An 11,332-nucleotide genomic window follows, 5' to 3' on the forward strand; every position below is an offset into this window, starting at 1 on the left:
CCGTCCCTGCTGTCATGGCCACTTTGCACCTGGGCCCACGGAGTGGTCACAGATGGCAGAAAGAGGCTGACATCGGCATGCCCCGTTGATGAGCCCCTGCTGTCGGGGACGCTGCCTGGAGCGGTGTAGCTCTCCTGCAGGACACGGAACCCTCTCTGTCCCTGTCCCCAGACCTTTGTCCCCAAGTGTCCTGTCTTCGTGGCTCTGGGTCTGGCCACCGGCTGACCTGTCGGACGCTGCTTGCTTGAGCCGGGCGTGCACCTTGGTTCTGCGTGCCGGGGACGCCGGTGCGCGTGCACACGCGGCTGCGGGAAGCTCTTCGTGCAGCCCTGGCCGTGGGTTGAGGGAGAGGCAGCAGGCAGCTCAGGAGCTGGCGGCTCCGGTCACGTGACTCGCTTTTGGACGCGCCTGGGCCCAGCTCTGATGTTTAAATTCGGGACCGAATGCTGTGTGCACCGTCTTCTCACTGGGCCCTTGGGTCACGTGACCACTTGGTAAATGAGTTGGACCTGCCCCAGAGCTCAGTGGCAGACCCAGAGCTGCTTTTCAAGTGGAGAATTGTGTTTGACGCAGGAGGAGATGGACTTGCTCCAGGATGCCAGGGCTCTGGGCTGGAGGCGTTTGCCACGGGTGTCTGCCACAGGTGCTCCAGGCTGCGTGGGGTCTGATGGGCTACCCACCCAAGGGGCGAGTGTCCTGGGGCCCAGGAGATGGGTGAGAACAGCAGGTGCAGATGTGGCGTGGGCCGCTCCCCCACCCAGAGCCGCACTGAGCGCTGTGCCTCCTAGAAGTGGTCCTGCACACGCCCGCGTTGCCAGACCGTCGTACCCCCAAACTTCCCTGGACTTTCAGCAGGTTTACCTCTCACGCTGCGGGACGCATGGGCTTTACCGAGGCCTCTAGGGCGCTTGTCATCTCTTGGCCGCCCTGTCTAATCGGCATAATGTCCTCAAGGGAACCAAGATCCCTGGACCGTGTTCAGGTGGTGGGAGCGTTGGTACCATCAGGCAGACTCCGAAGGTGGGCTGCCGTGCCTGCCATGTGCGGGAGCCCGCTGGTCTCCTTCCTCGAGGGGGACAGGAAAGCCAGCTGCGCTGCGTACTGGCGCCACGGACTGTGGGATTTTGTCCGGTAAAGGTACACGTCCAGACCTCAGCCGGTCGGTGTCGCCCTGGCTTATGCTGTGATCATCTGTCACTCGGCACCCATCTGGCGAGTGATACGGAGAACAGAGAAGGAATCCCCACCCTCACGTCTCCCCAGTTCCTGATGCTGGACCCAACCCCAGAAACATGGTGCTATTTTGGTTTGGCGTGGAGGGCAGGCCTGGGGGCTTCCACCATAGCCCCCGTGCGGCAGCCGGGGCCAGTGTGGGGCTGTGGCTGCTCGCTGAGTATGAACGGCGCACTCTCCGTTCTGCGGAGGTGGAAACACCTACAGGAAGGGTCTGCAAAGCCGTGGGCTCCCAGCCTCAGGCCCACGCCCCGTGTGACCAGCGACGGTGGCTTTCCGGTGTGTGCGGATCGGCCTCACTTCAGAGCCATCATCTAGGAATCCCCTCCATAGGGCCGTCACTGAGGCTGCCGCAGGTGCCCCTTACGTAACTGGGGCCACAGGCTAGTGACTGTACAGGCAGTTCTTTGTCAGGGGGGCCAGCCTCCCCTCCATCAGGGGCTCTGGGTCCTGTACACAAGGCCCTAGCCTCGCTATGACAAGGGGCTTCAGAGACCTGCCAGCGGACCTACAATTTTCTGCCTGTGCGTGCCTCCAGCAGCACTTCAGAAGCTGCCGCCTGCGTCATTTCTCGAGACCCTGCATGTAATCGGCCATCTCGTGTTCGCCAAGTCCCCTGAGGGCCCATGGCTGCAAACACTTGCATGTGTGAGTCGCCTGGGGTCTTGTTAAGATGTGGGTCTGGGGCTTCCCTGGTGGCGCAGTGGTTGAGAGTCCGCCTGCCGATGCAGGGGACGCGGGTTCGTGCCCCGGTCCGGGAAGATCCCACATGCCGTGGAGTGGCTGGGCCCATGAGCCATGGCCGCTGAGCCTGCGCGTCCGGAGCCTGTGCTCTGCAATGGGAGAGGCCACAACAGTGAGAGGCCCGCGTACAGAAAAAAAAAAAAAGACGTGGGCCTGACTCTAGTCTGTCTGGGATGGGGCCTGAGACTGCATTTCCAAGCACCCATGTGCTGCTGGTCCCAGGGGCCAGCGCCAGCCCCGTGGCCCGGTGCCTGCGGTGCACTGCTAGGTGCTTACCAGGCTCCTGCTGGCCGATCCTCGAGGGTGGGGCTCCCTCTTCCCAGAATGTGTCCGACAGGCTGTGCGGGCAGAAGAACAGCCCGCGTGCGCACGTGGACAGGCTGTACACGGGGCGGTGTGGCTGTCCTGCCCATCTGTCCCCATTTCCCTTCCTCGCAAATTGCTGCTCCTGAGCAGACAAGGGCCCCGGCGGGTTCTTGGGGTGGGGTGAGTGCGGGTGGTTCGGTCCGGCAGCAACACGTAGAACCGGCCCTGTGGCCACAGGAGCCAAGCCGGGAGGCCCCTGTCCCCGCGTGCCCCTGGCTCTCAGTTCTGCCTCTTCCCTTTCAAGGGAGAAGGAGGGACGCCCAGTCTTTAGAAGCAGGGCTGTTGCCATAGCAACCAGCCTCTTCCTCTGCCGCACTTGCCCAGCTCGAGGCCACCCATTCCTATGGTGTCTGTGACCGAGAGTCGCCGGCAGCACCCCCAGTGTCCCTCGGGGAGGAGGGGTCCCTCCCTCAGTGGTCCCAGCACAGGTGCAGGAGTGGCCAGCCCCATGCGTGGGGGGGCTCCAGTGAGGCCCCAGGAGAGAAGGCGAAACCGAAAAGGGGTCTCGTGCATTTAAAAGTGAGGTCACCCCCGTTCACACTTCGTGTGTTCACTCAGCAGCCAAGGCCGAGCCCATCACCTCAGCGGCCTCCCCAGTCCCTCCACACAGGCCTCTTGTCTGTCTGTCTGTCTGTCTGTCTAGCAGATCAACCTGATTTGTTTGTTGTTTTAAATAACAACTTTATTGAGACATAATTGACACTACTTAGAGCATATGATTTGATACATTTTGACCTGTTTCTGTCCATGAAACTCTGACACAATCTAGACAGTGGCTGTTCCCATCACTCCCAGAGGTCGTCTCACGCCCCCTCCCAGCCCCGACCCAGGCAGCCCCACGTCTGCCTCGGTCACTGTAGACCCACTGGCTCTTTCTAGAATGTGGTACAGACGCCGTCACACAGTTCGCACGCCTTTTTCCCCAGCACAGTCACCTTCGGACTCGCCTGCGTCGTTGCCAAGTGTCGACGGATGGTTCACGGCTTTTTATGGCTGATCACGTCCATCGTGTGGACCGAGAACGGTTTGCCCCGTCACTTGTTGACGGACGTTTGGGTAGTTCCCAGTTCGGGGCTGTTACAAATAAAGCCGCTGTGAACACTTGTGTGCAAAATTGTGTGGACATGTACCTCCTTTCCTGTTGGGTAAATACCAGCGAGTGGGACGCTACGTCACGTGACTCGATGACATGTGTGTAATTGGCTCTGGAAACTTGTTGCTTGTGGCTGGCTGTGTCTCGCCACCTCGCTGAGTGCGCTAACACTGCTCATTTCGGTGACGTTTTGTCTTGTAGAGTCCGTAGGATCGTCCACATAGATGATCTTGTCATTCACAAATCAGGGGCGTTTTACTTCCTTGCAGTCTGAACTGGTTTGACCCTCCAGCACTATGTGAACTAGCAGGGAGAGAGCAAACCCCAGGTCTGGTTCTCATTTAAGGGGTGAGTGTCATTCTTTAACAGTTAAGTATGATGTTAGCTGTAATGTTTTTGTAGATGCCTTTTCTCAGTTGGAGGATGTCCTTTTCTTTGCCAGTTTGCTGAGAGTTTTCTTTTTTTAACATCAGGAATGGGTGTTGGATTCTGTCCAGTGATCTTTCTGCATCTACTGAGATAATCATATGTTTTTCCTTTCTGTTGATATGGTAAGTTATGTTGATTGATTTTCAAATGTTAAACCAACTTTGCATCCCTGGGATAAACCCCACCTGATCATGATGTATTATCCTTTTTTTGTTGGATTTGATTAACCAAAACTTCAGGTGTTTTGCGTCTGTGGTCATGACCGATACTGTGCTGTAGGCTTCTGTTCTTGTCATTCTGTATTTGCCATCATGGAATGAGTCAAGAGGTAGCCCCTTCTCTTCCCTTTGCTGGGAGTGTTTGCGTAGAATGGGTGTTATTTCCTCCTTAACTGTTTTGTAGAATTTCTCAGTGAAGCCATCTGGGCCTGGTGTTTTCTTTTTTTTTTCTTATCGGTAAAGAAAATGAATTAATAGCTTAAAATTTATTCACACATAAGCACACATGCGCACAGGCACATACATACATAAATATACCCACAAAAGAATCCGACCTCAGATAATTCCTTGGGTAAGTTCTACCTAGTACTGAAGAAACAGATATTTTCAATCTTATTCAAATTGTTTTACAAAGCAGAGAGAGAGGAAATGCCCCCCACTCATTTTATGAGGGTGGCATATCCTTTCTTTTTTGAATTTTTTAATTTATTTTTTATACAGCAGATTCTTATTAGTTATCTATTTTATACATATTAGTGTATATATGTCAATCCCAGTCTGCCAGTTCATCACACCACCACCACCCTCCCTGGGCCTGGTGTTTTCTCTGTGGAAAGATTTTTAATTAAAACTTCAAATTATTTAATAAATACATTCAGGTTTTGCACTTCTTCTAGAGTGAGCTTTGGTAGTTTTTGTTTTCCGATGAATCTGTCCAGTTCTAAGGTGTCAAATGTATTGGCATGAATTTACTCACAATATTCCGTATTCTTCTTTTTTAAAGAAAAATGCATCGGGGTATAGTTGATTTACAATGTTCTTAATTTCAGGTGTACAGCAAAGTGAATCTGTTATACATATACATATGTCCACTCTTTTTTAGATTCTTTTCCATATAGGCCATTACAGAGTACTGAGTACAGCTCCCTGTGCGCAACAGTAGGTCCCTATTAGTTATCTGTCTTGTATACAGTAGTGTGTATGTGTCAGTCCCAATCTTCCAATTTATCCTTCTCCTCCTTACCCCCACGGTAAGGGGTTTATTTTCTACATCTGTAACTCTATTTCTGTTTTGTAGGTAAGTTCATTTGTAGCCTTTTTTTAGATTCCACATATAAGCGATATCATATGCTATTTGTCTTTCTGTCTGACTTACTTCACTCAGTATGACAATCTCTAGGTTCACCCATGTTGCTGCAAATGGCATGATTTCGTTCTTTTTCATGGCTGAGTAGTATTCCACTGTATATATGCACCACGTCTTCTTTATCCATTCCTCTGTTGATGGACGTTTAGGTTGTTTCTGCGTCTTGGCTATTGTAAACAGTGCTGCGGTGAACACGTATCTTTTCAAATTCTGGTCCTATTCTTCTTCTAATGTGTGTAGAATCTGTCGTAACGTTGCGTCTCTTGTTCCTAATATTGATAATCTGTGTCTTTTCTTTTTTTTTTCAGATCCACGTATAAAAGATTTATGGATTTCATTGATCTTCTCAAAGAACCAGCTTTTGGTTTCATTAATTTTCTCTACTTTTTTCTTTTTGTTTTGTTTTCTATTTCATTGATTTCTCACGTGATCTTTCCTGTTTGCCTTCTTCTGCTTACGTGGGGTTTCATCTTTTCTCATGTTTTCTAGTTCCTTTGGAAGGAAACTGAGGTCATTGATCTGAGCCCCGTCTTTTCTAATTAGGTGCTTAGTGCCATAAATTTCTAAGTACTGCTTTAACTGTGTTCCACAGTTTTTGATATGTTCTCTTTTCATTTCCATTCAGTTCAAAATAATTCTTTTTTTTTTTTTTAAAGTGTATTTTATTTATTTATTTTTGGCTGCGTTGGGTCTTTGTTGCTGTGTGCAGGCTTTCTCTATTTGTGGCGAGCGGGGGCTACTCTTCATTGCGGTGTGCGGGCTTCTCATTGTGGTGGCTTCTCTTGTTGTGGAGCACGGGCTCTAGGCAGGTGGGCTTCAGTAGTTATGGCATGTGGGCTCAGAAGTTGTGGCTCACGGGCTCCAGAGAGCAGGCTCGGTAGTTGTGGCACACGGGCTTAGTTGCTCCGCAGCATGTGGGATCTTCCCAGACCAGGGTTCGAACACGTGTCCCCTGCATTGGCAGGCGGATTCTTAACCACTGTGCCACCAGGGAAGCCCCAAAATAATTCTTAATTTTCCTTTGGTTTCTTCTTCAATGTATGAGAAATTAAGAAGTGGATTACTGGGACTTCCCTGGTGGTCCCGTGGCTAAGACTCTGCACTCCCAATGCAGGGGGCCCGGGTTCGATCCCTGATCGGGGAACTAGATCCCACACGCCACAACTAAGAGTCTGCATGCTGCAACGAAAGATCCCACATGCTGCAAAAATAAATAAATTTATTTATTTAATAAATAAAATATTTAAAAAAAGAAGGGGATTATTGGTTTGCAAACATTTGAGGATTTCCCAGATATCTTTTGTTAGTGATTTCTAGTATAATTCCAATGTGGTCAGACAACATTCTTTGAATGACTTGAATTATTTAAAAAATATTGCCACCTGTGGCTCAGGAAATGTTTGACTCTTCTGTAAATATCCATCAGGCCAAGTTAGGTGAGAGTGTTCACGTCTTCTATATTCCTGATGATTTTCTGTCCACTTGTTGAATCACATTTGGGTGAAGAGTGTTGAAATCTCTGAGTATAATTGTGGATTTGCCCATTTCTCCTAACCGGCTTTTGCTTCATGGATTCTTACCGCGGGCCGTAGGTACACGCACATTTAGGACTGTTACGTCCTTTTGATGATTAGAACTTTGTCATCATGAAACGGCCCAGTTCTTCTCTGGTCACACTCTCGCTCTGAACTTTGCTTTGGTATTAATACATCAGCCACTCAGTTATTCTGTTGAGTGTTAGCCAATTTATCTTTTCCCACCCCTTTACTTTTAACCAATTTGTGTCTATATTTGAAGTGTGCTCTGTGTGGGCAGCATATAGTTGAATCTTGCTTTTTTTTTTTTTAACCCAATCTGGTAACCTCTGCCTTTTATTTGGATGTTTCAATCATATACATTTAATGTGATTATTGATATGATTGGGTTTAAATCTACCATCTTGCTATTTATCTTTTACTCATCTCATCTGTTCTTTTCTCCTTTTTTCCTGCCCTTTTTTTTGATTATTATATTTTTAAATTATCCCATTTGTCTCTTTTGTTGCCTTCTTAGCTGTAATTCTTTGTTTGGTTATTTTAGTGGTTACATTGGGATTTATACTATACGATTATTATTATTTTTATTTTTTTTGCCGTATGCAGGCCTCTCACTGTTGTGGCCTCTCCCATTGCGGAGCACAGGCTCCGTACGCGCAGGCTCAGCAGTCATGGCTCACGGGACCAGCTGCTCCGCGGCACATGGGATCTTCCCGGAGCGGGGCACGAACCTGCGTCCCCTGCGTTGGCAGGCAGACTCTCAACCACTGTGCCACCAGGGAAGCCCCTATACTATACGTTTTTTAACCTGTCAATATCCACTGTTGAGTGAGATCATACCATCTCATGTGTAGTAAGAGAACCTTAAAACACCATTTGATTTTCCCCTCCCAGCCTTTGTACTCCTGTGATCATACATTTTAACTTTTCATATGATAGAGATCACACAATACATTGTTATTTCTTCTGTAAGCGGATGATTGATTATCTTTTAAAGAAATTTAAATCATTAAAAAAGCATTCCTTCCAGCGGCTCACATAGTCTCCCTTTCTGGGGCCCTTCACTTCTCTGTGTGGCTCCTGGTTTCCCTCTGGTCCCATCTTCCTTCTACTTGGAGGATGTCCTTTCACGTTTCTGGTAGTACAGATCTGCCAGTGACTAATTCTTCCAGCTTCTTATGTCTGGAGAAGCCCTGTTTCACCCTTGTTTTCAGAAGACACTTTGGCTGGTAAACAGTGCAGGTTGGTGGGTTTCCTTTTCTTGCATTTCAAAGATACCGCTCCACTGTCTTCTTGGGTGCATTGTTTTCATTCAAGACATCAACCAATCACCCTTTTCTTTGTTCCTGTATAAAAATGTGCCTTTTTTCTCTGGATGCTTTTAAGCTATTCTCTTTAGAACTGGTTTTCAGCATTGAGGAGGACGGTCCTTGGTGTAGTTTACTTCATGTTTCTTGTGCTTAAATTTTGTCGAGCTTTGGGGAACTGTGGGTTTATGTTTTTCACTGCATTTTGGAAAATTCTGGCCACTTTTTCTTAAAATATTCTTCCTTTTCCACCTCTGTGTCCTCTCCCTTCGGGCTCCAGTTCCAGGTGTATTTCACTACCTGAAGCTGTCCCCCAACGCACGGATGCTTTGTTCATTTCTTTCCGTCATTTTTCTCTCTCTGTTTCATTTGCAGAGTTTCTGTAGCTCTGCCTTCAAGTTCGCAACCTTTTCTTTCACAGTGTTCTCTTGACCCCGTTCAGTGTATTCTGTATCTGACGTTTTGATTCTCCTCCCTGGAGTTCAGTTGGAGGCCTTAGAAAAGTCTTCCATGTCTCTACTTAACATACTTGCCTTGCCACTGGCATCTTGCGCACGTGGAATATAGTCACAGGAAGCGTGCCTGCTGTTCTCGTCCACTAATTCTATTGTTTTTGTCATTCCTGGGTCCTTTTTGATTATTTTTCTCCCCTCAGTCCAGGTTATCATTTTCTGCTTCTTTTCATGCCTAATAATTTTTGGTTGGATGTCAGACATTGTGTGTTCTACCTTGTTGGGTGCTGGATAGTTTTGTATTCCTGTAAATATTCTTGCATTTGTTTCTGGGACACAGTTAAGTGACTTGGAAACTGTGTGATCCTTTAGGTCTTGTTTTTAAGCTTTGCTGGGCAGGACCAGAAATGCATTTAGTTTAGAGTTGATTTTTCCCTTCTACTGAGGCAAGCCCCTTCTTTCTACTCTGACACCGCTTGAATTACTAGGTTCTCAGCTCTAGCTGTTGAATGCAGGCACTGTGTTCCTGCCCTGTGGACTCCCATCCTTCTCGGTGGTTTTTCCCCAGCCTTGGACGGTTCCTGTTCACTTCTGGACTGATCTGTACTCCGCTGAAGCCTCGAGGGTGACCCTCTGCGGGCCTCTGGGGCTACCTGTCTGCACAGCTCTCTCCAGGACTCTGCCCTGTGAACCCCAGCCGTCTTGCCCTCCCGGGACTCCCCCTCCCTCTGGGCTCTGCCTGGGTCCCCACTGCCGGCACTGCGCCCTGGAAACTGCAGGGGGGAGCAGGGACTATTTGTCTCCCTTCATTTGTTTGCCATCTCGCAAGGATCGCTGTCTCCTGTTGCGTGAAAAAAAAAAAAAAAAAAGCTGCTGCTTTTCACATGTATTTATCTCTGAATTTTTAAATTTTTTAACATGCGGAGAGCATGTAAATTTGGTCTCTGTCATTTCATCTGGAGCAGAAGCAGAAGCCTGTATGTCAGGGGCTTCAATTCCCTGGCAAGCACTTTCCATCATTAGAGGCGTTTCTCTCAGTCCCTACACCTGCTACTAAGATGCCTCCTCTTTCAGGGCTGCGGACACGCCCTCCTTGCCCACCCTCACCCGTCCCGGTCTCGCACAGAGCCAGGGCTCAGCTTCTCGTGGTTGACTGACGATTGTATGAAGAGCAGATAAATACTTCTTGGGGCTCGCTGTGTCCGGCAGGTGGGAGACAGAAACTCTTGCAATCCCCAGGATAATTCCATGGGGTCTGATTGCAGACGGGAGGATTGAGACCGGGAGGTTAAAAGGACAGTGTTTGAACAGGTTGCGTATTCCGGGCCCATTGTCATGAAGGGGAAGTGGGAGCCCGCTGGTGGGAGGGTTTCGTGGAGGAGGCGGCTTTGGAGATGCGCTCAGGCTGGCCTGGCGCCGCCGTGGGGAGCACCGCGTCCTGCACGGAGAGGCGGCCGCGGGTCCCAGGGAGGGAGGGAGGGAGGGAGGGAGGGCGGGAGGGGAGCCGGGCGGCCTCGGGGGCCGCCACGCTCCGAGCCTCCGCCAGGGGGCAGCGCGTCCCCGCTCAGGGAGGTGAGCCCCGCCCGGGACGCGCCCCTTCCCACGCGCACACCAGGCCACGGCCCCTCGCCCGCCAGCAGGGATTGCCGCCCCCACCTGGCGCTGCTAACCTGGCGGACACCCCTCCCCACGGCCCACCTCATCCCGCACACCGGCGCAGGGCCGCCTCGCCCTCGGCCCGCTTCCTGTTTCCGACCCCCACCCCGCTTCAGAGCCACCTTTCACACAGCTGCCCCTGGCAGCCTCCCACCTGCCGCAGCTCTTCACGCCCCGGTGGCGTCTCCTCATAACCCTGCCCGCGCAGCCCGCCACTAGCCCCGGACCTCTTCCCCCACATGCCCATTTTGTCCCAGAGCACCTGTCTGTGACCCCAGCGCCGCTGGCACAGTCCTTAGGTGGGCACTGAACCCGCTCTCCTGGCTTCCTTCTCGCTGCGGGGCCTGACTCCAAGTGCAGGAGGGCTACTCGGGTCTGCCAACGTCTCGGCCTTCACCCTGCGTGCAGGCAGGATGGGGGGGCGGGCCTGGCTCACCACCACCCTCCCACGAGGTGCCCACCCGGGCCCAGAGACAGGATTTGGGAACCGCCTTCTCACTGGCTTGGAAGAGGTGCGAAGCCGGTGTCTCACCGGGCCCCAAACCCTGATGGCTCACACCCTCACCCAGCTCTCCTCTGCCCTGGCGATTCGGACCTGCAAGGCCTCTCCAGTTCCAGTGTTCCCTGGAAGGCTTCCTGGGAGAGGGAACTCCTGAGAGGAGAGAGGCTGTTCCAGGCAGGGTTCCTGAGGGAGTAGCATGGGCAAAGGTCCAGAGGGGATGGAGGGAGGGCTGCAGGGGGTGGGGGTGGGGTGGGAGCTGGACAGGACCCAGGCATCCAGGGCCTCAAGGGTGGTGGGGTTTGTGTTGAGGGCACTGGGGAGCCAGAGACCTGTCAAGGCTGTGTTTTAAATGATGATTCTCCGTTCCAGAGATGTGACAGTGGAGGGGAAGCCAGAGGAGCCTGGCCCACTGATTCAGGCCAGAGAGGATGGGGGTTGCTCTGCAAGACCCTGATGGATGGGAATAGGGGAGGCACGGGAGCCAGTGTGTGCACGTTGCTGAACAGGAAAGGGAAGGGCAGCGGGGCAGTGTGGAGAAAGGTCCACAGGAGAGCTGGATTCTGCAGCGTGCGGTTCCAGTCCTGGGCATGCCAAGTGCCGCCTGGGAAATCTTGGGTAAATTACCTGACCTCTCTGTGCCTGCGTTTCTT

The sequence above is a fragment of the Tursiops truncatus genome, chromosome 5 (genome assembly GCF_011762595.2).
Source record: "Tursiops truncatus isolate mTurTru1 chromosome 5, mTurTru1.mat.Y, whole genome shotgun sequence".
Lineage (NCBI taxonomy): Eukaryota > Metazoa > Chordata > Mammalia > Artiodactyla > Delphinidae > Tursiops > Tursiops truncatus.